The following is a 24,540-nucleotide window of genomic DNA, read 5'->3' on the forward strand; positions in this document are numbered from 1 at the left end:
AGGTGTGACCCAAATTTAGGTGGGTCATCTCACCTCAAATGATCCAATCAAGAAAATCTCTCACAGGTGTGCCCAACTGCCTGGGGTTTAGTTGATTCTACATATAGTCAAGTTGACAACCAAGATGAACCATCACAGTCCCATCTAGCCTTCTCCAACCTCTAGTTGCTCCTCGAGACCCTATGCAGTTAGGGCAAAATTGCATACAAATGGCTTTTGGAGAGTGTCAGGCTAGAGTCCATTGATTCTCCCTTATCCTCCTAGGAGGGAATGTCAGCAATCCACAGTCAGATCAATCAGCCAGTACAGATTCTTTTTTTTTCCCCCTGGCTGTCCTGGAACTCACTCTGTAGACTAGGCTGGTCTCAAACTCACAGAGATCCACCTGCCTCTGCCTCTCGAGTGCTGAGATTAAAGGTGTGTGCCACCACTGCCCGGTTCAGTGGCAGATTCTTTACAAGTAGGCACAGTTCACCTCATGAAGACAGCAGCAGTTTGGCTCAGAGAATAGCATCTGAGGACCAGTGACCTTCATTTTAGCTTCCTTTGCATATCCAGAGCCCAGTGAACTGGTCACAGTAAACTTTATGAGCTCTGAACCAAGAAGGTTTCCACTCATTCCAGAGGCCCCACCCCTGCACCTCCCCGTGTCCAGGAGCTGAGGTAGCACACACAACATTGAGTCCTGCACCAGCAGAGGAGAACCAAGAGAACCAGGCACTCCCCTGCTGGTTTCAACACTTTTGGACCCCACCCAGTAATAAAACATCCTATGGGAAGAAGGCTGAGAAATCACACCATCTGCCAGGTCAGTGCTCTCATTGTCCCTTACGGCAACCACTTGGCTCTGGCAACCACTTGGCTCTAGCGGCCGAACAGTCCCTTGCCACTGACTCAGAGTTCTCTATGGAGTCAGTCATCCACAGGCGTTAAGGTGCACTTGTTGCTGTACCCCTGTGCCCTCCATAGCTGACATTCCCAGCTATTTCACTCAGATGGCCATTATCTGGTCATGACTCTCTCCTGGCGGTTCCACCTAGACATTGTGGCAGGTTGGTGTTCGGATCCCCATTGTATCTCAAACACAAAGAAAACTTTCAGTGTGCCGCGTGGCTGCATGGCTCTGAGCTGTGGGGTGAAGCGCAGGGTGTCCATTCTCCAGTGTTAGTATGCGGGTTGCACCGAGCCAGACCAAACCCTGTGCTGCATTCGAACCCTGGGTTCCTCTTGGAGCCAGGGCTGCCCATCTGTTGTCACCCGTGCCCCTGGCCAGCCTCTGGTATGGCTTGGGTTTCCTTTCCTTAGGACCCAGGATAGGAACGACAGACTTCTGTCACCGTTCTGTCACTTCATACTCCAGCTCTGTTCTGTCACCTTGATTGCAGTGCTCTTGTTGTCTTTCTCTCCTCCAAATACCACCTTTCCTTTGATATCGTGACACTTCTCATTTGTAGAGTCACATGGAAGAAATGTCTTCCATTTAAAGAAATTGCCCCATTGTGCTCATCTGCGTTTTTCTTCTGTCTTGTAGGAGAAGTTCCAAAAAGTCATTTATTTGACTAATTCAGTTTTCCTGTTCTTTAAATACTGCTCACCACATTTCTTGTGGATGTTTTTCTAATTGTTTTTCTCTGTATAACTACAGATTGAAATGTAGTCAGTCTGATTTTTTACCTTTTTTATTGAGCCTTAACCTTCAGAGAGTAATATAGTCAATTTAAGCTCAGTTCATTTGATTGACTGACTGACTCAAAGTGTGTGTTGCCCATGCTACTTTCAAACTCCTGTCGTCCCACTTGTTTTTTATAATGTTCTGTTCATACTAACTGCTGCCATGATCAAGATCAGAATATTTCTTACATCCCAGCAGGGGGTTCCTTTATGCCACTTCTCATTGGTTCTCTCACGTTATTCTACCCCATTCACTGCCTCTTAGTTTTATCTTTTTTTTTTTTTTTTTTTTTTTTTTGGACTACATATTAGTTGAATCGTAAAGTACATATACTTTGTATTTCTTTCATCCAGCAGTCTGAGTTTCATCCATTCTGTTGTTTGTTAGAGTAATACATTGTTTATTGCTGTGTAATATTTTAATAGTATTCTGCTATTTATTCTGTTGAACATTTGTTTGTTTTAGCAATTTGGGGCTATTATAAATAATGCTACCATGAACATACTTTGTATGTGTCTTTGTTGACTATATACTCTTATTGTTCTTTGATATATACCAGAAGTGTAGGTCATAAAGTATACTTAAGATAGGCCCAATAGCTCAGGCTTGTAACCCGAGTCCTGCTGCTTGAGAGGCTAAGGCAAAAGAATCGGAAGTTTAAGGCCACCTTGGACCCTTTCTCAAAACTCAAAACATAAAAAGTGAAAGGAAGGTCATTTAAAGAAAAGAAAGAAAGGGGATACTGGGGGCTGGAGAGATGACTCAGTGGTTAAGAGATGTGCTGCTCTTGAAGAGGACCCGAGTTCATTTCCCAACACTCAATCAAGCGTCCGTCTCACAACCACCTGTAATTCCAGCACCTGGCATCCATGTGCACTTGAATATAGACGTACAATTGTACACACACACACACACACACACGCACGCACGCACGCACGCACGCACGCACGCACGCACGCACGCACACTGAACTAAATCTTTTAAAAATAAAAAGGATGTGAAGTTGGAAGGGTGTGGAAGTGGGTTGGGTCCAGGAGGAGTTGAGGGAGAAGTAGGGGTAAAAATAATCAAAAACATTATGTGCATTTATCAAATTTTCAAAGAATTAATAAAAATATTTTAAGTAAAAATAAGACTGTTATAACTCAGTACATGAGTACATGTGGGAGAACCTGAGTTCAGGTCCCAGTAATACAAACAAGACAGAAAAGAAGTGGTATAACTCTAGAAAGCACTGCTCCAAGAATTGCAGAGTGAGTGCGCAGTGGCTCTGTCTGGCTCCAGTGTTGGAAGGGTTTTGTTTGTTTGTTTTGGTTTTTCAAGACAGGATTTCTCTGTGTAGTTTTTGGTGTCTGTCCTGGATCTCACTCTGGGCCTGAACTCACAGAGATCCGCCTGACTCTTCCTCCTGAGTGCTGGGATTAAAGGTGTGCGCCACCACTGCCCGGCTTGTGTTTGAGAGTGTTAATTATACATATTCAAAAACTTCTTTTATTCTTTCTGATGGGCTTATAGAATAATCTTTTTAAATATTTTTATTTATTCGTGTGTGTGTGTGTGTGTGTGTGTGTGTGTGTGTGTGTGTGTGTGTGTGTGTTTTGAGTTCATTCCACATGTCTGGGTGATGTCTGAGGCCTGGAGAGGAAGGCAGATATCCCCTGGAACTAAAGTTAAAAGGTAGTTGTGAACCATCTGATATGGATGCTGGGAATCAAACTCAGGTGCTCTGGAGGAACAGCGGGTGCTTTTAGTCCCTGATCCATCCTTACAGCCCTAAACCTCAGAGTTTAACTTGCATTTCCCTGATGAATGGCGATGATATAATTCCCTTCCTTTTGCTACTAGCCATCTCAGTAATTCCTCTGGCGTACCTATTTCTGACTTCGGTTCATGTTTTTCCTTAAGTTGTCTTTTTTTGTTGTTTTTGGTTTGGGCTTTTTGATACAGGGTCTCTCTGTGTAGCCTTGGCTGTCCTGGAACTCACTCTGTAGCCCAGGCTAGCCTGAAACTCAGAGATCCATCTGCCTCTCTTCCTCCCAAGTGCTGGGATTAAAGGTGTGCGATGACTCCATCACCCGGCTTAGTTTAGTGTTCTTAGTCTGGTATGTATTTGTTCTCTCATTGGAAGCCTCAGTTTTGTCTTCTCTCTGTTTCATCTGCTTTCCCCGCCCCCCCCCAACACACACACACACACACACACACACACACACACACACACACACACACATTAATTATAAGGCAGGGATTGATAGTTTCTTCAGTAGCTACTGCAAAGCCCTGCATCACAGCAAGCCTTGGCTCTTGGCTTACTTGTTCCAGACTGAGGGCATTATTAGGGGCTGCTGCTAAGGCCTCATGTGCATTCTTCTCAAGCCCTCCTCTATGGGTAGAACATACTTGTCCCTTTCCTCATTCTGTCCCCATCTGCAGTTTCTCTTGTAGCAAATCTCTTACCTTTTCATCAGACATTTCAGTAGAAACTGGAAAAGGGGTGAGGTGGAGGCTTTGAACCATTCCAAATACAAGTCAGTGCTGCTTCCTGTGGGCATAGCTTAGTAGTGGAGTCCTTGCCTAAAATGCTTAAAGGTCCTGAGTTCCGCCCCCAGGATGGGGAGGGGATGTTTTTCATCTCCGTCCTTTACTTTTGTTAGATGGTCATTTGCTGAAGTATTTTCTCTTGCACTTAGGGGGCCGGGCAATCCATTGCACCACTGTTGACGCCGTTTATTATGTCATGAGGGTGGTGGCCGACGACAGCACTGCAGCCCTTAGATTCCACAGTCTCCAGACAATTTAATGCTTCCAGAAAATTCTCTGGCTAAAGATCGATGTGGAATCTGTTCAGTGATGTTGACAATCTCATCCAGAGTAATATTTCATACAAGGCTATAATCTCTGCACTCAGGAGGCTGGGGCAGGAGCATCATGAATTCAAAGCTAATTTGGACTAAGTACATAAGTAGAGCCTTTCCTCACAAAAACAGGCAGACAACTCTGGTTTTGTTTTTGTTTTTACCTGTCCTGGAACTCAGTCTGTAGAGCAGGCTGGCTTTGAACTCACAAGAGATCTTTCCTCTGCCTCCCAAGTGCTGGGATTAAAGGCGTGCACCACCACCGCCTGGCCAGCTCTGATATTTTTAATGTTTAATGTGTGTGTGTGTGTGTGTGTGTGTGTGTGTGTGTGTGTGTGTGTGTGTGTGTTCCTGTCCCCGCCCCCGCAGTGGTACCTTGTGGGCTCTGATGATCAGGGCAGAGGTACCACCTTAGTCTGGGCCTATCTGTTCTGAATGGTCAGTTTCATTGTCATCCGAACATCCAGTCTCTGATTGTCTGGTCGATGTCATCATCACTGTTTTTGAAGTTAGACTCTGGAGGTTCCATCTTGGGGCCAGAACAGATGTGGGGCTGACACCATCACTTACCTCACATAAAAACTTTAATTTCATTTCAGTCAAGTTTGGGAAGCATGGTGAAGTATCTGGTGTCAGATGAACCTTGACTCTGGATGACCAAAGGTTAGACCTTGGCTTCTTCCAAGTGAGAAGCAGAACAATTAATTCCTAGGTTTCCAGTTTAAATATTTTGAAGGATGTTGTTCATTTTATTAAAATGGGTTTTTCACTTAGAATGTATTTGTATGGTTTTAAAACACTTTGCCAACAACTTCCAGCAATCCTCCTGATCCTGCCTCCCAAAGTACTTGGATTACATGCATCTGCAGCCATGGCCAGCTTTTTATATTGTGAGTGCTGGGGATTTGAACTCCAGTCCTCATTCTTTCACACTAAGTGCTGTTTCCTGAGCCATCTCCATAGCTGCCTTATTTGGATTTATATACATGCTTTGTTACTTTATAACAAGTACTTCTGCTACCCTCCTTTAGAACTCAGGAGAGGAGCTGGACATAGTAGCACACACTTTTAATCTAAGCACTCAGCAGGCAGAGGCACATGGATCTCTGAGTTTGAGGCCAGCCTGGTCTACAGAGTAAGTTCCAGGACAGTCACGCTACCCAGACAAACCCTATCTGTAAAAGCAAAAACTTAGGAGCAAACAGTCCAATGACTGATGAAGATGTCTTCTTTAAATCTTTCTATGTTGGTTATCCATTTTGCTACTTGGCTGCCCCACCCCCTGCTGGGTCTGAGTGAGGACAATAAGACAAGACTAGGACAATGACAGATTCCTAGAATGGAGTAGGGATGGTTGTTTTGACCCTCCCGGGTTTCATATGACCTGCCTGAGTGCCCTCATTAGATACGGATGCCACATGGTCCTTGTGGCAGCTATGTAAAAAAAAAAAAAAAGAAAGAAAACAAAGAAAAGAAAAGAAAAAAGAAAGAAAAAGAAAAAGAAAAAAATGACCCTGGATTTAGGAATAGCCCAAGGAACAATTTGAGTATTTTATGGTCTTGTAGTGCCAAAGCCCTTTCCTTCCAAAGCCAGCTTGTCAAAGGTTAAGCTGGAGAGTAGGGAGTATTCCTATGTTCTTTCAATTTTTGTGCACGTCATAATTTCAGGAATTGATATGAAAATAAAGCACAGTTTAGAAGTTTGGGGATCATTATACCTTACGTTTCCTGCTTACTATTTCCTGTTTATTGCTTTTTGATATAAGTGAAGATTGATTTATTTAACAAGGCATGATTCTGATACTTACAGTCCTAGCAGCAGGAAGTTTTAACATCAAGGCCAAGGCCAACCTGGGCTACAGAACAAGATCCTGTCTTTTTTTTTTTTTTTTTAGTTTTAAATTTTATTGTTATCCCTAGTGGGGAAAAGCATAGTAAACCTTTTTATTTTTGTATTACAATGCAGATACATGGGTGTGGAATGGGTTCTCCATTGATATGTTTTGAAGAAAAACACAGTAATAAAATATTTAACTAAGAGGGCCCTGAATGTTACTTGTAAAGACATTACCTTTCCCTAAAGATCAGCCCTGATTGAGGTTCTACCTACCAATGAAGAGGGGGTAACACACAGCTAAAGATGTTGGCACTTCTGTAAGAAATTTAAATAACAGGCAGACATATAGAAATTTGTAAATATATACTTGGTGCCAGCAAAACCACAAGAAGATACTGTATTTGTGGTCCAGGGAAGTTTAAATAGTTGTGGTCAAACTTAAAATTCAACATAAAACTCTCATCTGTGATGGAAGCTTTCCAGAAACTGCATGGAGGGTGTGTAAGCTATATAAACTCTTCTTATTCGTCTGGGCTTTAAAAGCCAGGTTCCTTGCTTCCTGATACTCCAGGTACCTGATGCCCAGAAAGGACACTGGGGTCCCTTCTGCTTTGTGGCTCACTCCTGCACTTCTGATCAGTAGCATCTCACCTCAGACCTTTCCATGTCTATCTTGTGTAGATGCCAATACTCCTTCTCACTGTATTGTCCTGTCCTTCATGTAGTAAGTCCTACCACTCACTATCTGTTTATATGATTCTGTTTGTTTGTGTGTTTGTGTGTGTGTGAGACGGGTTTCTCTGTGTAGCTTTGGAGCCTGTTCTGGAATTGTTTTGTTCACTGCTGTATTCCTGATGCCTTAAATACGGACTATTATACCATAGCAGGTGCTTAATAAATATTTACTGAATGCACGAAGTGAAGTGCCTCAGAATGCTTAGAATAGAGTCTAGAAAGGGTCAAGTTACACCTCCCCCCCAGACTGTGAGATCAACCTGAAATACCTCAAATATCTTACTTTCTACGTTGTGAAAACTGTGTAGTCCTTGATATGGAGACAGGCACTGATGGTGATAAATAAGCTTCAGATGCACAGATACCTGACTTACACAAAGTAAAAGTTTCATTTTCATAGAAAAAAGTTGCCCTGTTCCTGGCCTTTGACATTGCTGAAGAGCTGTGGTGACCCTTTGTCTGTGCTCTAGGAGATCAGAGCTGATCTGGAGGTCAGAGTGTGGAGCCAGCCACTAGTGAACCAGCAGGCCGGGCAGTGGTGGCACACACCTTTAATCCCAGCTCTTGGGATCTCATGCCTTTGACCCCAGTGCTAAACCTGGTACTAGGAGGTGGAGACAGGAAATGATATGGCTGGCTGGACAGAGGAATATAAGGCAGGAGGAGTCAGGAGCTTACCCTTTCAGGCTGAGGAGTTGGCAAAGTACGAGGTGGCTGTGGCTAGCTCCTTTACTTCTCTGATCTTTCAGCATTTACCCCGATATCTGGCTCCAGGTTTTTACTATTAAGACCAATTAGGATTGGCACTACAAAGACCCTCCAGACGTTGGTTGCGCTGATACGGAGCTCTTTCTAAGCACCATGAAGATTGGAGCACAAACGCACTTATTACACGCTTTTCTGATATGTGAATGCAATCTCTTCTGCCCAGCCTTTGGTCCTTTGACACTCTTCCTAGCTGAGGAGTCTGTTGCACATCTTTCTCCTATCTGATTTCTTTGCTGTCTTTATCAAGCTGTTCTATCCATCCTTCTCTGGTACAATAAACAAGTTAGGTTTTTCTGAATGTGCTCCAGTGCTTCATTGCTGATGATCTGGAGCATTTGGTAGGAAGTGTACTTCATATATGATGTTGATAGTCTCTGTGATGTGCTTTTAAGTATGTGTATTATGTGTATGTATAAATATATGACATTTACCTAAATACATTCATGGAGGCTAAAGAGGGAGCCCTTAGTTAATCCCATATGGCAACATATATGCATAAATATCTCTAAAATAGACACCAGAAATTGACCATAGGGCTATGGAACAAAAGGTTTAGAAACCTGAGATTCTGTTTTTAAAATTCTGCCTTTTATATTGTGCATTTTTATAATGTAGTGTGTTTTTCAGCTATATATTACTATGCAGCACAGTTTGACCTGCTGATTAGAACTGGGTGCTGCCAGATTTTGAGGAGGTGCTCATATTGAATATGCTGCTTTGTTAGGACCTGCAAGCATAGCTTCAGCCAACATGGCAGCTGATAGTTCTGTCTTGTTGGTTTTAAAAAACCAAGGCTGTGTTGGGTTTCCCTAATACTGACTGGTAGAGTTTTACTCTTTCTATCCTATCAGTATATAGCACTAAACCTACACTGCAAAATGGTTTAGAGATGTTGCATGCCCTTCTAATGTGTGCTTCTAAGGTCAAGCAAGCACCACTCATAGTGGGTTGCTATGGCAAAGCCTGTTCTCAGCCTACTGACTAGCAAATACTGAGTAAAGAAACAGAAATAGGTCTGAGGTTGAGCTCAGTGATACACTGTGGTATGGCATATGAAAAAGGCATAGGTCAATCCCCAGATCCCAGAATAAAAAAAGAACAAGGAAATAGTCTAATGAAGTTTTCCTGGACTGTGTTTTCAATCTTATGAGGATGTATGACAGGCTTGGTGATCAGGACTGGATCAGACAAGATACGCCATCAATTCTCATGCCAGTTTGCTAGACTGACCTCCAGAAAAATGTCTTCCTGTTCTAGACATAGGTCAGAATCTTCGTTATTCTCCATGCTAATCATAAGAAAATTCTAGATGGTTTGTTCATTTGGTCTGGGCTTCAGTTACTCTTTATGAAGTAAGAATGATAGGCCAGGCAAGGTGATAAGTGCCTAAAATCACAACACTCAAGAGACTGAGGCAAGGCAAATCTGGGCTACTAGTGAGACACTGTTTCAAAAATAAATCAAATCAACTTGGTCTGGTGTGTACACCAGGCCCATATCCCAGCACTCGAGAGGTATAAGCAGGAGAACCCAGGAGTTCAAGGTCAGATAGACACCTCCCTTCATCACCTGTAGACTGGAAGCTTGGACCTTAGTTCTCTTTCCCACCTTACAAGATGGCCGGTGGAAAGCTAAGAAGAGAACTGCAGCCAAGGAGGCTGGTGATGGTGCAGGTGCAGGGCCTCACCGTTTCAAACCAAGGACGGGGACGCCTACTGCAGCTGAACCCCTGGCCTGCTTAGAGCAGTTGGCACATGCTCCTCACTGCCGTGTGTTCCAGAAAGGTCCTGTATAAGAGAAAGTATTCAGCTGTTAAACCAAGGTTGGGAGGGAAAGTCGGGGAATGTCTTGCTGTTGTCACAGAACCATTTAGTGGTGACAAGAATGAAGTACCCAGTTGGTTAACATTATCCTACCCAAGCATCACAGGGCTGCTGAGCATCCTCACCAGGCATCACTAAATGGACTTCCCAATGCAGCTGGGCAGTGGCTTGCTACTTGTCCCTCAACAGAGTTCCTCGATGTAGAAGACACCAGAAACTGGTAACTGTGAGATTAAAAAAAAAAGAATCCTCAAACCTTTCACTGGTGTTCACTTCAAAAAGATGATACTGAGGGAGCCCAGATGTCAGGAATCTAAGGTCTTTGACGTGGACAGGGTGAAATGTCAAGATGACATCAATGCAAGGCTGATCAGAAAGCTGTGGACTTGAAAAATCTGCCCAAGGTCAAAGCTGTTCCTCAGCTCTAGGGCTGCGTCTACCTGCTTTTGCTCTAAAGACACAAGGTATCCTCACAGGTTTGGTGTTCTGAGTTTCTTACCCAGAACCCAATTAATCAACTGATACGGTTTTTGTTTGTTTATTCAAGGTCATCCTTGGCTGCATAATCAAGTTCCAGGCCAGCCTGGCTACATAAGGATGACAGTGGTTAATCTATAAGATTTCACTAAGGATTAAATGAGAAAATAGGTAGAGATGTGTAGATTTAAAAATACAGGTCATAATATGTGTTTCGATGTGGAAGATTTCTGTTAGGATTATAACAGTACTTTGGAATTCCCTTAACAGCACACTCTTCCCTCAAAGGGCTGTTACAATCCTGGCACACAACAGGGCGATGTATCTTCCCAGGTCAACATGAAATTTTAATTGCTGTTTTCTGGAATTCATGTAAATACCTTCCAACATTTCCATTCTCTCTCCTTTTAGCTATTGCCATTGCCTTGTGTCTTTGCTTTTGCAAAATCCTGTTAGACTCACTGTGTAGGCTAACATACAGGCCCAGCCCAGAAGTGAGCCTGGCTTATGTGACTTTTCAGAAGGCAGAGCAGGTGTGCTCACAGGTACAGCACCCCAGGATTGTCCTAGAGACGGAAACTTGCCGAGCCAGGGCCTACAGCCCTTGCAGGAACACAACTCCACTTTGGAAATGAAACCATGTTGTGGGCGTTCCAGCCTTTTTATTGCTGGCCTCCTTTCCACACCATTCCTTCTGCAGTCCCACCCCACTCAAGCCTGGCACACAGTCCCGTGAACATGCCACCTGCCTTCTCTTTCTGGCCCCATCCTTTGGCTGCTTGGTTTCTTTTTTCCACATCCTCACCCTCTTCCAGCTCCAAGTTAAATAACCCTCACAGATGGCTTGTTCCATCAGAGCTATTCAAGAACACAGCACAATGAAGTGAGGTCCAGAAGAAGCTGCCAAAGTCTGAGACTGCTCTTGCTGTGGTGGTTCAAGATGAGTTTGTCATCATTTCCCTAGAAGTCCACAGACTGGGAGCAGAAAGGCTTTCAGGTGGTGAGGAAGGAGGAGAGGGGTCCTCAGCACTGTCAGTCTCTAGCAGCTTGCAACTGTTTCTCACTTAGATTTACAAGTCAACCTGAACCATCTACAGGCTCCATTTTTCCGCAGAAGACATTGAGAGCTCTTTGTAGTTGGCAAACTTTCCCCCCATTTTTTTTTTTTGTTTTGTTTTTTTGTTTTGTTTTGTTTTGTTTTGTTTTGTTTTAAGACAGGGTTTCTCTGTGTAACAGCCCTGGCTGTCCTGGAACTCACCCTGTAGACCAGCCTGGCCTAGAACTCAAAGATCCACCTACCTCTGCCGCTTGAGTACTGGCATGCGCCACCACTGACCAGCTTTCAGCTTTCTCCCAATTTTTTTTTTTTTTTTTTTTTTTTTTGGTTTTTCGAGACAGGGTTTCTCTGTGTAGCTTTGCGCCTCTCCTGGAACTCACTTGGTAGCCCAGGCTGGCCTCGAACTCACAGAGATCCGCCTGCCTCTGCCTCCCGAGGGCTGGGATTAAAGGCATGCGCCACCACCGCCCGGCTTCTCCCAATTTTTATAGCATAAAAACCCATAGGAAATGGCCATCTTGTTTGTTCAGGCTCATGGTTTGAGACCTGACTGTACCTCTTCATGAACTTCTAAGAGGTCTAGATCCCTGCTTTGCTTGACCTGAAAGGCAGTATTCCTAACTGTCAGCACACTAGGAGGTGGGGGTGTCAGGATGCCTATTGGAAGTCCTGTGGAGAGACAGGACCCAGAACCTCACTCTTCCCTTCCAGTCGGCAAGGCCATGCAGGCTTTTTGTCTGCCCCATCATCGTCTTCCCATCGCTCTCTCTGTCACTCATGTGACAGCCATGTCTGCTGTGACTGCAGTGGGCTATACAAGTTTACCCTTCCATTTTCCCACTCTCCTTCTGTTAGAATCACATGGGTCCAGTTAATTTTGTCCTCATTGAGTTAGTTTTTCTTGTGGGACTCAGATTAGAATATCTCTTTCTTTTCCTTCTCACTCTTTAGAGCTGCAACTTTTGTAAGCAGATTCTTCTGAAGTTTCCAAAGAAGGATAGTGTGTGCTGTTCACTACTGTAGTCTCTCTCACTTGGTTAACAGAATTTCCCTGAAGGACCCTCCTTCCCTCCCTCCCTCCCTCCCTCCCTCCTTCCCTCCTTCCCTCCCGTAAAGAGCATACTGGCAGCTGATTTCCTTGAACTCTAGCATGACAGGGCAGGAAACAAACCATGAGCCATGGTCTGGTGTGTAGCAAGTGCAAAGACCTTTGAGAGATACCTGTGTACGTCTTGTCTTAGCATCCAGCCAGGACTAGGTTCTTGGATCCATGCAGCTCGCTGACTGGTCAGCTAAGTCTCAACCATATTGTATCTAGGAAAATAAAATGAATCTGAATGACAAAGCTTCTTTTAGGCCGGGGACCCTGAAAAGTTTTTAATCTTTATTTACTTTCTGCTCTTGCATGTAACTTAGCTTAGCACCCACTTGGTCTGTGTTCATCAAAATCTTAACTATTCATAACTATTCTTTTTGTCCTGGGTGCTTTGGGCTATCACTGAGCTAGGGAAAGTGTTGTAGCCTTTAAGTGATGACATAAAGTAGCTCTTTTCCTCCACGAGTGCCCTATTGCCCTTTGCAGGAGCATTGTTTCCTCCCTGAGAGGCCACATAATGATAGGACTGAATACAGACTTTGGAATAAGACAACTCTGAGTTTGAATCCAGCTTCATCGCCGATTTAGATCCTCGTTTTCTCTGCCATTAAGTTTCTTCTTTTGATCTTAGAAGATTACTGTGATTATCAAATAGCACAGTGCTTAGCCACTGCACTCACTACCTCACCCACACCCCAGCTTTCCAGTGAAATGGGATATTATAGCCACCAAGAAACTATGACCATTGAAAAGTGCAGGCAGGTCAAGTACAGTGCTGACTGGCTGCATAGAACCCCTTCCCTCCACCTCCACAGTGGACTAGCTTCACACTCAATACCCAAGTGTTTCTGAGCTTTATGATGATTGTCCTGGACGGCAAGCCTGCCTCCTCTCTGAGGTATTGCTGGTACACACAGAAGTGTGAACTGTTTGCCAGAGATTGCCTTGCCTCTTTGCATCTCTGCCCTTTTTTGAGGGGGTGGGACCAGTTCGAGACAGGGTTTCTCTATGTAACCCTGGCTGTTCTGGAACTCGCTCTGTAGACCAGCTGGCCTTGAACTCAGAGACCTGCCTCCCTCTGGGATTAAAAGTATGTGCCACCATGTCTGGCTTATCTCGGCTCTTCTTAAGGGTCCCTCCTGACATCAGATCTGATGAGAAGGTAGCCTAAAAGCCTGTCTGGTCTCCTGTGGGACTCATTTGGCTTATGCTCTCCATGTGGCCCAGAAAGAGTTGTGGGATGTTGGAGACAGCCATGGGAAAGAAACAGCTCACTCATGCGCACAGTGCATGAACCAGCCCCTCTCTTCTGCCCACTGGAGCAAGCTCAGTGAGGCCACTGACAAGAGTCTCCAGAACACTAAACAGGTGATGAAAACATCAGGCTAAGTCTTTCCAAGCCACACAGAAAGCCAGCTGACACCAATAAGAAATTTTCCATCCTGGAGTTGTATATACTGATCCACCTTTGCTTCCTCTGCTCTGGCCAGAGAAGAACTTTATGCTAATATTGGCTTCAAACCCTCTGTATCTTCTTGAGTGGCTTATGATATGAGAAGAACCTGAACCATTTTTCTCCACTAGAATCATCTCCAGCCTCTTGCTATCGGTTCAAATTGTGAGCTTTTAATTCTTCTAGAGGGCTAAGCCCAGCTCTTGGCATTGCACCCTTGATAGCTGAGTTCCAACATCAAACTTGGTAGCATCCTGTCTTTCCTTTCCTCCTCTGCAAGGTCCATAATCATAAGGACTTTGAAGAATGGACAGCCATTTAACAATCCTACTCTTGTATATTTACCCAAAAGATCTAAAAACCAGTCTGTTCAAAAGATACCTTCCTTCCTATGTTCACTGCAGCAGTTTTCACAGTTGCCAAGTTACAGAATCAACTTAACTGTTCATCAGTGGATGGATAAAGAAAACACTACAGTAGTGTTGGGTGGAGCACAATAGAGGATACTCTGGCCTCCATACGTGTGAGCACACACAGGTTAGCACATCTGTGCATACACCACACAAAAGGAAGAGGTTGTATGTGTGTGATGTACATACACAACAGAATATCATTCAGCTTTTAAAAGGAAAAACAATTCTTTTATGTACTATAACATAGGTGGAACTGGATGGGAAAGTATTATACATGAAATACGTCAGGCACAGAAAGATCCCATGGATTCTCACTTATATGTGGAATATAAAACAACAGAAATGGATGAGGGATATGACTCAGTGGTCGAGCACTTGCCTAGCAGGCATAAAGCCGTAGATTCAACCCTTGACACCATTAAAACAAACAACAAAAGATACAACTCATAGAAGCAAAGAGTACAATAGTGATTATGGGTATCAGAGACTAGGGGCTGGGAGGAATGGAAAGTTGATGACCAAAGGGTACAAAAACCTCAGGTGGGGGAGTGGAGGGGAGACCACCTCAGGTGAAAGGAATCTGAAGCATTGGGGTTTGGGTTGGTTGGTTGAATATTTATTGCTTTTGTTTTTGAAATCCACATATCATAAATAGAAGAGTGTAGCTAGAGTTTTCCTGCCTTGCCCACAGTCAGGACAAATCTTTGTCACCCGCCAGTCCCACAGCCGCTCAGACCCCACCAAGTAAACACAGAGACTTATATTGTTTACAAACTGTATGGCCATGGCAGGCTTCTTGCTAACTGTTCTTATAGCTTAAATTAATCCATTTCTATAAATCTATACCTTGCCATATGGCTCGTGGCTTACCAGCATCTTTACATGCTGCTTGTCCTGGCAGCAGCTGGCAATGTCTCCCTCTACCTTCCTGTTCTTTCTTTTCTCCTCTCTGTTAGTCCCTGCCTAGCCACTGGCCAATCAGTGTTTTATTTATTGACCAATCAGAGCAACACATTTGCCATACAGAACATCCCACAGCAGAAGAGTAGGAGGAAGTAGTAGTAGTAGTAGTAGTATAGAGTGCTCGAGAATAAATTTTAAATGTTCTGATTATAAGAAAAAACATGGGGAGCTGGAGGGATGGCTCAGCAGTTAAGAGCACTGACTGCTCTTCCAGGGGACCTGGGTTCAATTCCCAGCACCCACTTGGCAGCTCACAACTGTCTATAACTTTACTTCTAGGGGACTTGACACCCTCACACAGACATACATGCAGGCAAAACACCAATGCACATAAAATAAAAATAATTAAATTATTTAAAAAAAAAGAAAGAAAGAAAATGGACCAAGCTGGGCGGTGGTGGCGCACGCCTTTAATCCCAGCACTGGGGAGGCAGAGCCAGGCGGATCTCTGTGAGTTCGAGGCCAGCCTGGGCTACCAAGTGAGTTCCAGGAGAGGCGCAAAGCTACACAGAGAAACCCTGTCTCAAAAAACCAAAAAAAAAAAAAAAAAAAAAGGTAAGAAAAATAATAATGTAGGCATGTATCTCTGTGGCAAAGTATTTGTCTAGCACAGTTGAAACCTAGGTTCCATCCCTGCACCACAGAAAGGAGAAAGTAATGTAAGATTATATACACCTTAGCTAAAATAGAGTTGTAGTTTGAAGGATGGACTGAAATTGTGACTATTTCAACATAACCTTCCAATATCTATTTCTTTATTTGTTTAATTGTTTTGTTGTTGGTTTTGTTTTGAGACAGTGTCTCACTGTAGTCCAGACTGGCCTCAGATCCACATTGGTCCTCCTGCCTCAAGCCTGCCAAGATCTGGGATTGCAGGAATGAGCCACCATGCCTCACTAACCTTCTAGCCTTTGAAACAGTAATTCTCAACCAGTCTGTCCTAATCTGTGCATTCTGCATTCAGTGAAAGACTCTGTTTCAAAAATTAAGGTAGAGAGAGGGTAGGGAGATGGTATAGTAGGTAGGAGCACTTGCCACACAAATATGAGGACTTGATTTGAATCCCCAGGACAGACAAAACCCAGAGCTGTAGGAAACAGAGAAGGATTGCTGGGGCAGCTTATATCCAGGCTCAGTGAAATACCCCATCTCAAAGGCATATAGGTGAAAAAGCAAGGCACCCAAAGTCACCCTTGGACCTCTACACGGGGACACACACACACACACACAATACCGTGAAGAGCAATTGAGGAAGACAGCCAATATCATCCTCTGGCCTCCATACACATATGCACAAGAGTACACCCACACACACATGCACAGACACATACAAAAATAATCTCAGGGCTAGAGAGATGGCTCAGCAGTTAAGAGCACTGACTGCTCTTCCAGAGGACCCGAGTTCAATCCCTAGCACCCACATGGCAGCTCACAACTGTGTTTAACTCCAGTTCCAGGGGACCCTCATACAGACATACACAAAGGCAAAACACCAATGCACATAAAATAAAAAATATATCAATTACTTAAAAAAAATAATCTCAACATTTGGGAGGTCATATTTGACTACATAACAACAAATTCAAGACCAGCCTGGGATATGAGACGTGGTTTTAAAAAATAAGTGGGAAGGTGCTTGAGTTAGTGACATGCCTGTCTCACAAACATGATGACCTGAGTTTGGATCCTCAGCATCCATGTAAAAGCCAAATGGCCTGTATGTATAACCCTAGTGCTGGGAGTGGGACAGGGACGGGTAGATCCCCAGAACTCATTAACTAGCTAGTCTAGCCAGTCAGTGAGCTCTGTGATGAATGAGAGACTCTGCCTTTCAAAAAGAGAAAAAGGGTGGGGGGAGGGGAATGCAATAAAGGAAGACATGAAATATCAACTCTAACCTCTCTATACACAAACATGCACTGTGTACACACAAGATGAAAGTAAGTAATGTCTTAAAGTAATTTTTTTTGTTGTTGTTTTTGTTTTTTGAGACAGGGTTTCTCTGTGTAGCCTTGGCTGTCCAAGAACTCTCTCTCTGTAGACCAGGCTGTCCTTGAATTCACAGAGATCCACCTGCCTCTGCCTCTGCCTCCTGAGTGCTGGGATTAAAGGTGTGCGCTACCACTGCCTGGCTATTAAAGTAATTTTTTTTTTGGGGGGGGGGTGTTTCGAGACAGGGTTTCTCTGTGTAGCTTTGGAGCCTGTCCTGGAACTCACTCTGTAGCCCAGGATGGCCTCGAACTCACAGATTTCCGCCTGCCTCTGTCTCCTGAGTGCTGAGGTTAAAGGTGTGCTCCACCACCACCCAACTAAAGTAATTCTTAAGGGGAGCTGGAGAGATGACTTGAGTGGTCAAGAGTGGGTATTGCTCTTCCAAAGGACCCAAGTTCAGTCCCATGTGAGGTGCCTCAGGATTCTGTGTAACTCTAGGATATCTGCCATTAGAGTACACCTTCACGCATTTACACGCACATGATTAAAAATAAAATAAAATAACCGGGCGGTGGTGGCGCACGCCTTTAATCCCAGCACTCGGGAGGCAGAGCCAGGTGGATCTCTGTGAGTTCGAGGCCAGCCTGGGCTACCAAGTGAGCTCCAGGAAAGGCTCAAAGCTACACAGAGAAACCCTGTCTCGAAAAACCAAAAAAAAAAAAAAATAAAAAAAAAAAATAAAATAAAATAAAATAAAAATAAATAAATAAAATAAATCATGTATGGTTTTACACACATCTTGAATCCCAGCACTTAGGAGGCACAATCAGGCCTCTGGTGAGTTCAAGGTCAGTCTGGTCTACATAGTAAGTGTACATGCAGGCAGAATAACCATACATGCAAAATAAAGTAAAAATAAATAATGTATATGTTCAGGAATTTGAGAGATGGCTCAGCAGTTAGGAGTGCTCAGTGTGTGTGTGTGTGTGTGTGTGTGTGTGTGTGTGTGTGAGAGAGAGAGAGAGAGAGAGAGAGAGAGAGAGGGGCGGGGAGGGGAGGTTTTCTTCGTTGGGCCCTGGATGTCCTGAAACTCGCTCTGTAGACCAGGCTCTGTAACAGGCTTATTGGTATATGATTCTGATAGAGTAGAGTGTTTTTTTTTTTTTAAGATTTATTTATTTTGGTTTTATGTGTATCAGTGTTTTGCTTGCATGTATGAATGTGCACTGTGTGTGTGCCTGATGCCCCTAGAATCCAGAAGGTGCTAGATACCCTAGAACTGGAATTGCAGACAGTTGTGAGCTGCCTGCCATGTGGGTGCAGGGAACCAAATCTTGGTCCTTTGCAAGAGCAAGTACTCTTAACTACTGAGTCATGTCTTCAACCTGATGCAAGTGGTCGTAATGGAAATTATTTCTAGTGTTGAAAGATAAATAAGGAGGCTAATACTTACCAGTCTTTCCCCATATGCTAGTCCTTTGATTGTTTTTTTAGGTAGTAGTGGGGGTGAGTGGGTAGGTGCCTTGGTTGGTTGGTTTTGCGTTTTTTTAAAGATAGGGTCTCACAGCTGGGCATGGCGGTGCATGCCTTTAATCCCAACACTCAGAAGGCAGAGGCAGGCAGATCTCTGTGAGTTCAAGGACAGCCAAGGCCACACAGAGAAACCCTATCTCAAGAAACCAAAGCAAAAAACAAACAAACAAACAAACAACCCAGATAGGGTCTTAACTTACTTAGTATGTATCCCTGGTTATCCTAGAATTTGCAATGTAGATCAGGCTGGCTCCAAACCCACAGAAATTCACCTGCCTCAGCCTCCCAAGCACATGTGCCACCACACCTGGCTACTTTGTTTATGCCTTATCTTGAACTATGACAGATTTTTGTTAGCACATTGTATCTTGTCTCGAATTGCAAGATACAATAGGTCACAGAATCAGGACTGAACTTAATGCTGACCCATTTAACCCAATTTAAAATGGCTTACTATAGCCCTTATCTCAGGGAACTTCTCTATCCATATTTTTAAATGTGTTATGGGGTCTTCCCAGATAATGATGGAGTTTGGTTGGTTGGTTGGTTGGTTGGTTTTCAGAACATGACATTGAACACTAGGAGTGTAGCCTAGTAGCAGAGCATATACTAGGCATGTGTGTGGCCATGAATTTAGTCCCAAACCCAGTACCAAAAAGGAAAAAAAGCTGCTCTGGAGAGCACTGTCTCTCTCACCCTTTGTCTCAGTGCATTGTGTGTCATGTTTTGCCCTGAAGCAGCAGCCTCAAGTTAAAGACAAGGTAAGATGTGCCCAAGAGAGCTCTGCTTCTTGAGGGCTCATTTCACGTTAGAAGCTCTACAGGCTGCTTGACAGAGGACACCCATCACTCAGCAAGTCTGCATCCCTTCCACAGGCAGCACCCCAGCAGAGGAGCATCTCTGAGTTGGCCCAGTGGTCTGTGTTTCACAGCTTCAGAGTGCTTGTGTCTGTCTAGTGTTGCTGGTACCCTCTCCTTTATGCCTCCTGCCTGCCATGATCAGTCATCCATGTTTTCAAAGCACCCACAGCGTATGTTAGATACCACAGGTAGAGTTTACTTTGTGTACATATGTACACATACCTGTCCTCAAGAGTCTTAGGAGAAAAAATCAGGTGTCTTAATGGGAGAAAAATACAAGTATCAGCAAACTGGCCAAGTTTATGGACCATGTGAACTTAAGAGGGAGTAAGTACCTTCTCAGTTGATACATTTCCATCTAAAAAATACTCACTAGCTACAGCAGAAGTAGCATATGGTGACAGTAAGCCAGATGTGCTACAGTGCATGCCTTTGTCCCATCTACTTAAGCTGAGGCAGGAGGATTGGAAGTTCAGGGCCTTGAATTGGATAGCAGGTTCAAGGCCACCTTGTTGAACTTCATAAGACACTGTCCGAAAATCAAAAATAATAAAAAGGGGCCAGATGTTATACTTCTTTAATTTCAGCACTCAGAAGTAGAGAGATCTCTATGAATTTTTTATTGTGATTTGCTTTTAAAAAGCTTAACAACAACTTTTTTTTTTTTTTTTTTTGGTTTTTCGAGACAGGGTTTCTCTGTGTAGCTTTGCGCCTTTCCTGGAGCTCACTTGGTAGCCCAGGCTGGCCTCGAACTCACAGAGATCCGCCTGGCTCTGCCTCCCGAGTGCTGGGATTAAAGGCGTGCGCCACCACCGCCCGGCTTAACAACAACTTTTTAAAGAACAAAAGTAATGCCGTTTAGTCTGTTGAAAGAAGTAAAGCTGGGTGTGGTGGTACACAACAGTGATCCTAGCGCTGAGGCAGGAGGACAGAGAATTGGAGTCCTGCCGAGTACTGGGATTAAGGTGTGTGCCACCACTGCCCACAGAATTTTCTTTTAATAGGCATATAAATCATTTTAAGTCAGAGTCTCTCTACATAGACCTGGCTGTCCTGCAACTCACAGAGATCTGCCTGCCTCTGCCTCCTGGGTGCTGGGATTAAAGGCATGAGCCACTATGTCGGGCACAGAATTATTTGAGAAAAAACAAAAACTGTTTATTTAGATAATAAAAATTACTTAGAGCTGGGCATGTGTGCATCCCTTTACTCATAGCACTCGGGAGGCAGAGGCAATCTGATCTCTGTGAATTTGTGGCTAGCCTTCTCTACATAGTTGAGTTCTGGGACAGCCAGGGCTAGGTAGAAAGACCCTGTCTCAAAAAAAGAAAAGAAAAAAAAAAGGAATAAAGAAAAGAAAAAGAACTGAACTGTAAATAGGACCAGAAAAGATAAACAAGCATAGGCCTGTAGGTACCGAAGGGCTAACACATAGCTATTAGGTTTCTGTGGGACTCCTTACTAGACTAAAGTCCTGTGAGATCAAGGATTGTTGTGAATTTTGTTCTGTCTTAGGTACTCAGGATATCTAGCATAGCTCCTGGCATGTGATATAAGTTCTTAGGAAAGGTTTATGGGTGGGAGCTAGCAGGGCAGGATAGATAAAGACCAATTGGCTTCTTGCAAAGAAAGACTTTAAAAACAAGCAGTTACTTCAGAAACTGAACCAGGAGGATCATGAGTATGAGACCAAATTGTGTTCGATAGTGAGACTATCTCAAAGGGAAGAGAGGAAGGAGGGAGGGAGGAAGGAAGGAAGGAAGGAAGGAAAGAAGTTACTTTATCAAGCTTAAAGGAAAATGAAGGGATGAAGTGATTGCATAGGCAAAGTCAGTATGGCCTGGAGAATCATTTGTAAAATTTGCCAAGTCACAGAAGGAGCAAATGGCAGTGGGGGAAGGGGTCATTGCCTGGAGCCTGGAGTCAAGGGTTAGGAAGTAATAGAAGTACAGTAGTGGTGACCTATGTGGAAGTCATGATTGTGCAGAATAGGGAAGCATTGAGAGGGTCTAATTTGTTCTGTAGCAAGGCTGGGCCTAGGGGAGGTCTCTGTCCTGACTTTTCACAACCCATCAGCCTGAAAGACATAAAGCAGCAGTGTATTTGTCTCTGTGTCTGTAAGGCATATATCCTCCTTTGAGGAAAGAGGAATAAGAATTCTACCTACCTGAGTGCTGTAGGTACTAAGTCTTTTTACCTAGTGTGAATATGACCCTTACTCCACTGAAACAAGGACCTTGCAGTTCCTGTTGAATCCCAGGTCCCAAGCAATGATACTTATTCATACAGTAGGCACTTAATAAATATTTGCTGATTGAATGTTGCCTGTGTTGTCAAATGCTACAGATGACTCAAAAAGGACATCCTCTCCCCACACAGAATAAATAAAACTAGAACAGGTTTGGTGAAGGAGCCCTGCATCTAGCTATCTGGAAGGCAAATAAGAATGGGGCTCAGAGTAACTAAATCAGTGGTTCTCAACCTTCCTAATGCTGCAACCCCCTAGTACAGTTCCTCATGTTATGGTGACCCCCAAACATAAAATTATTTTTGTTGCTACTTCATAACTGTAATTTTGCTACTGTTATGAATCGTAATGTAAATATCTGATATGCATATATCTTAGGCAACCCTGTGAAAGGGTCATTTGACACCCTCCCCCCACCTCCCCAAAGGGGTCACGACTTACAGGTTGAGATCCATTGGACTAGAGCCTGATTCTGTCCAGAACTCACTCATTGTGGCAACAGATGAAGACTCTCTTCCCCGGGGGCTGAGCTTGCAGCCTCCCCTGCTGGTTCAGTAAGAGAGGGCCCAGTGCCTGTGTTCCATGTTTCAGACCAGCTGAAGCCAGCCAGACCTGAAAGGATTGTGTTGGCAGTACCCGTTTCCGCCCCAACCCCTGCCAATGTGGGTGGTTGCTCTGGAGCACTCTGCAGGGGAAGCAGGATTGGACTGCAGCCCAAGCTACTGCTGCCTATAGTCTGCCGTCTGTGGTGCCCTAGCTGATGAGAGTACACCTTGCTGGAACAGCGGAGCTCAGAGCTCTGAGTGAATAGTTACTTTCCCTGGGGAAAGTTTGTGAAGAGTAAGCCATATTCTGCCCAGGAAGCTCAGGTGCCTAGCAGAAAAGACCAGGAAATTCAGGTGGGTTGAAAATTCAATAAAGGGTGTTTTCTCTATCAGGATACCTGGGGCAAAGATCCTGCTGAGCCTTATTTAAGGCAAATCTACTACCCTTGACACCACTATAATGGGCCAGGATTTTGGCTTAAGGCTGGATTTTTTTTTTTTTTTTCTGATAGCTTTTATTACTAGTGGCATACTTGCCCAGGCACTTAGGTCCTTTCCAGAGTCCTGTAGAATGCATGTATGCCTGTGGTTAGGTCCGGGTCTTTGGAGAATAGGAAGAGAGAAAGGACTGCTAGAGAGAGGCTGGACCTTCTCTCCACCAGCCTACCTGCTCAGCAGCCTAAGTCTAGCACCTTAATTGTGAGTTAAGACTTAACAGCAGTGTCAGTAGCCAGGTGTCCTCCAGCCCTGTTCCCGCCTTGCCTGAGTCCAGCTTCTAAACTTCTCAGTGGTGTAAGGCACCTCTGAATAGAATGAAGCAGAGAGGAAGAAAAACGTAACAACCACTCATTTATTAAGGCACTTCCTGGGCCAGGCACCTTGCTAAATATTTGATATGCATTATACCTTGTACATCAGAAACAACTTGAGCAAACAGAGACTCTGAGAAAGTAACTTGTCTTTAGAGGCACAGCTAGGAAGTGGCAGTTAGTACCTCTTTCTCAGTGGTCAAGTTCCCACACCTTTGAATCTTTAGCAACCTTATTGCTACTCAATCCTTCCCCTCACTCCTTGCCACTTCTTGTCTGTCAGCCTTTAGGAGACTTGCTGCTGCCATGAATGTGTGTGTGCATGTGGTACGGATGGGTGTGGAGAACAGACAGACATCTGTGCCGCCTGACTGCTGACAGTTCACTCTGCCTTCTCTGAAAAAACAGGGAAGGGACCCAGGTCAAGGATGCAGCAGCTGCTGTGGGTTGACTAGTGCTGTTAGCACTTTGTGTGTGACCTGTTGACCCCGCTCTTCACCTATACAGGTCAACCATAGGGTCTAGGGAGGGCTAGATATAGCCATTAGAATCAGAGGTAACCAAGAAGTGGCCTGTGCTTGGCTTATTGCAGAGAAATGAGTCTGTGTTGGGGTAGGGATCAGGAAAGAGCGGCTGTTTGGACTGACCCTTTAGACACTGTATGCCCAAGTTATTAGCCATGTGTCTGGTACAGGACTCCTGGTTTTTCTCTGTCTCATCTTGGTCACCCAGCCCAAGTCCAGCTTCTTCCTCTCTCACTCCTCCGACCCCTGACCCTCTCTCCATTTTATACCTGCTTCTTCTGACTCAGACTATGAGTGTGTGTCTCCTGGTCCTAAACTACTGCCTCTGTCTTCATAGTGATTGTGCATCCTGTGGCCAGTTTCCCTCCTGCTTCTTGAGTCTGCTCCCTGCCAGGAAGCCCCTCCCCCTAGGAATGTGAATAAACTGTTTCCTCTGTCCTCCCAGTTCCAGAGGATTCCCTGTGTGGGATTCTTTATTTCTTGTATCTGAATTTTCATTGGCAGACCCCCTTCTCAAGCTGACCCACCCTTGGCTGCTACAGAAGTGAGGCTGATCCCACATAGCTACAAGTTCCTGGTTCGTGGAAACACATTTGTGTGAGTTCAGTTTCTTGTAGCCAGTCCTATAGGCTTGGCTTATTAAAGATGATAATTAACCCATTGCTAATTGACCTCAGAAGCCAGCCAAGCAGCCTGTATTTTACCAGCCTTGGTGGTAGATTTGGAGTCTATTTTAAGGTTTCTTAATAATCTCAGCAAGACTTCACTTTTCCTGTCTGCATCTCATTTGCTCTAAGGACATTTTGTAAAATTAACAAGCTATAAAACTTGATTGAAGGCTTCAACAAATGTGAGAATAATTGGCTCCATTTAGAGAAACAAGAAAAACAACCTGTAAACTTAAGTTTGCAGGGGAAAACCCCCGTGTGTGTGTGTGTGTGTG

At 44.2% G+C, this 24,540-nt stretch overlaps 1 protein-coding gene and 1 long non-coding RNA gene across 7 annotated transcripts in view; one reads left to right on the plus strand and one right to left on the minus strand.

Annotated features, from left to right (window-relative positions):
• Positions 1–24,540, plus strand: part of Smg6 (SMG6 nonsense mediated mRNA decay factor) — a 253,280-nt gene that overhangs the window by 199,223 nt on the left and 29,517 nt on the right. The window lies entirely within an intron of this gene.
• Positions 1–24,540, minus strand: part of LOC143266913 (uncharacterized) — a 220,731-nt gene that overhangs the window by 93,333 nt on the left and 102,858 nt on the right. The window contains exons 2-3 of the long non-coding RNA XR_013041745.1: positions 16,432–16,609; positions 14,116–14,241 (exon numbers count right to left, since the gene is read on the minus strand). This is a non-coding gene — a long non-coding RNA (uncharacterized LOC143266913). The remainder of the gene's footprint in view (positions 1–14,115; positions 14,242–16,431; positions 16,610–24,540) is intronic.

The sequence above is a fragment of the Peromyscus maniculatus genome, chromosome 8, assembly GCF_049852395.1.
Source record: "Peromyscus maniculatus bairdii isolate BWxNUB_F1_BW_parent chromosome 8, HU_Pman_BW_mat_3.1, whole genome shotgun sequence".
Taxonomy (NCBI): domain Eukaryota; kingdom Metazoa; phylum Chordata; class Mammalia; order Rodentia; family Cricetidae; genus Peromyscus; species Peromyscus maniculatus.